This window comes from Bos taurus, chromosome 23 (assembly GCF_002263795.3).
Source record: "Bos taurus isolate L1 Dominette 01449 registration number 42190680 breed Hereford chromosome 23, ARS-UCD2.0, whole genome shotgun sequence".
In the NCBI taxonomy this organism is placed as follows: domain Eukaryota; kingdom Metazoa; phylum Chordata; class Mammalia; order Artiodactyla; family Bovidae; genus Bos; species Bos taurus.
Window position 1 is genome coordinate 42,289,656 of NC_037350.1, and position 3,074 is coordinate 42,292,729.

General features: G+C 49.5%; 1 pseudogene; it reads left to right on the plus strand.

Moving 5' to 3' along the window:
- Positions 1 to 1,743: 1,743 nt before the first annotated feature.
- Positions 1,744 to 2,740, plus strand: LOC789092 (tumor suppressor candidate 2-like; annotated as a pseudogene).
- The last annotated feature ends 334 nt before the right edge of the window (positions 2,741 to 3,074 follow it).

Sequence of the window (3,074 nt, forward strand, 5' to 3'; positions counted from 1 at the left end):
GAATGTGTGAACATTGTCTTTATCTGCCAACCTCCCACTGAGGGATGGAAATGGGCTGGACTAACGGGGTGTGTTCCTGTGAACCCATGCTGGGTTCTATAATCACTGCTTTGTCATTTGGGTGCCCATTATAACAGCGCTTTAGTAATACATTCTGGAATCTTGTCTGAGATCCATATCAAGCTCAATCATCCGTAGTTTACAGAATCCATTTTCTCTCCATTTTAGAAAATTGGAAGGCTATTTACTCATTTCCAGCCTTCTAAGATCTCTTGACTTCTTCCCAAACAGCATGCCTATCCTGTCCCTGATCTCCCAACTCGTCCCAAATAGAACTGAGAGGCATTTTGTTTTTGCTGTTGCCTTTTTGTCAGCCTGAGGTCATTTTGCTAAAATACTGTCTCTGTCACTTTCTTACATGCCTCTTAAATGTGTGTCCTTCTTCCTATCCTGTCCTTTAAAATCAGAGCTTCCAGAGCACTGTATTGCAATTGTAAGTGAATATTGGGGTTACTCAGGGAGATTAAAAAGTTATGCTGATTTCTTACCCTAGACAAATTGAATCAAAACTTCAGAGAGTGATGCAAGCATTTGTATTCTTTTTTTAAGTCCCCCAACAGACAGCCAAAGCTGGGACTGTAATGGAGTGATATTAGTTTTGTTTGTTTCTGGTTTTGTGTGCAGGTTTTTGTTATTCGTTTTAGATTTTTTTTCTCTCTCTCTCTTTATCATTGACCTTACCTGTATCTGCATTGTGAGATTTGACCATTTGAGAAATTTCTGAAACATTTTGAGTGCAATGGACCTTCATTCTTTATGCCTCGGAATTTTGCTTTTCTTTACCTATGAATCTTATCTGGGAATCACACTGTCGCCATGTCTGTTGGCTCACAGTCTGTGAGCTCGGTGACCTTTGCCCTAAGACTCCTTTTTCGTCGTCTTTGATAAACATTACTTTATCCTCGTAGGTCAGAATTAAATCTAGGACAGTAGTTTTTCCATTTGTGTGCTTAATCTTTTTGGAAACTTGGGCAAGGCAAGTTTTAGGCTGCTCTGCTTTGGGCCAAATGAGGCTTTTAGTAGATGTTGATAGAGTTGAAATTCCCCATCATTACCAAATCATGCTTGTAGTCATTTTTTAAAAATGTATTGGGAACCTATTACACTTTTTATTTATTTGGCCCATTGGTCCAGTCTATACATTGGTGGTGGTTTAGTGGCTAAATCATGTCCAACTCCTACGACCCCATGGACTGTAACCCTCCAGACTCCTCCGCCCATGGAATTCTCCAGGCAAGAATACTGGAATGGATTGCCATTTACTTCTTCAAAAGATCTTCCTGACCCAGGGATCAAATCAGAATCTCCTGCACTGCTGGCGGATTCTTTCCTGCTGAGCCACAGGGAAGCTGATCTGCATATTGTGCACGTGCTGTTCTGTGCTTAGTCGCTCAGTCGTATCAGACTCTTTGTAGCCCCATGGGCTGGAGCCCTCCAGGCTCCTCTGTCCGTAGGATTCTCCAGGCAAGAACACTGGAGTGGGTTGCCATGCCCTCATCCAGGGGATCTTCCGAACCCAGGTCTTCCGCATTCCAGGTGAATTCTTTACCATCTAAGCCACCAGACAAACCTAATTTTTCCTTAGAGCTGCTCAGAGAGTGGTAAAAATACAAATTTTAGGATCTAATCCCAGAATGTATGATTTAGTAGAAATCGTAACAAGAAATTTCATTTTAAAAGCCCCTTGCAGGAGCCTTTGGAAGGCGGCGGCGGCGGCATCTGTGAGCCAGAGTCCAGTCAGGGCATGGCGGCGCCGACGGCCCTGTCAGAGCCAAATTACCGCGGGGCCCGCTATGGCAGCCCTGGCAAGAGCGCCAGCGGCTCCAAAGCTCGGGGCCTGTGGCCCTTGACCTCAGCCTCAGGGCCGGTGGCCCAGAGGCGGTGGTCGCTGCGCAAGCTTTGGTGCGACAGCCAGGCCGAGTCGTGCCCCACCTTCGCATTCATGCCCCGCGGCTCCATGTTCGATGACGAGGATGAAGATCTGCCTCACGAAGTCTCTGAGGAGACAGTCGTCACCAAGAACGGGCCAAGCTGAGGCGGGTGCATCAGAACCTGATTCCTCAGGGCACCGTGAAGCTGGGCCCACCTGGATTTCCCTGTGATTCTCTATGAGGTATGAGACTGGGGCGGGAGTGGCAGGCATAAACACCCCCTGCTGCAGCAAGACACCCCCAGGCTCAAGGTGTGGCTGCCTTTGAGGAACCGAGGCTGCGGCCACAGCCGTGAATAAATTCCACTGGCCTGGAACCTTCAGCTGTGAGCCGGGCAGTCCTACAGCGCTGGTTGGGTGTTGGTTTGTAAGTGGACTAGAGATGACTGGTTGAGAAGGCAATGGCACCCCACTCCAGTACTCTTGCCTGGAAAATCCCATGGACGGAGGAGCCTGGTGGGCTGCAGTCCATGGGGTCGCTAAGAGTCGGACACGACTCAGCGACTTCATTTTCACTTTCACGCATTGGAGAAGGAAATGGCAACCCACTCCAGTGTTCTTGCCTGGAGAATCCCAGGGACGGGGGAGCGTGGTGGGCTGCCGTCTATGGGGTCACACAGAGTCGGACACGACTGAAGCGACTTAGCAGCAGCAGCAGCAGAGATGGACGGGTAGCTGGCAAGGCCTGATGGCAGAGTTACCAGTCCAACTTCCCTAACAAGGAGCATGGCCGGGCACCTGCCGGTCAGAAATGCCTGCTTCCTGTGCCCTTGACTGGCCTACATTCTTCCAAGCTTGCCCAGGGCCCAGCCCTGCTAGAGGCTACAGCACTTTACAAGCCAGGTCTGCCTTCTTCCCTCCCCAGGGCAACCGGAGCTCTACAAAAGTGGGAACGTCCTTTCCCTCCCTTCCTTTACCAGCCGTTTGCTACCTTGATTCCTCCTGTGTTGGACAGAGGCTGGGGCAGAACAAGCCTGATTCTTCCTCCCTACCTGCCCATTTGTTCCCAGGATGGACAATTTGCTGTCTGTTATTAGGAGTAGGGACTGGGGTGTGGGAGGTTTCTCCCTCTACCCAGGGCTGG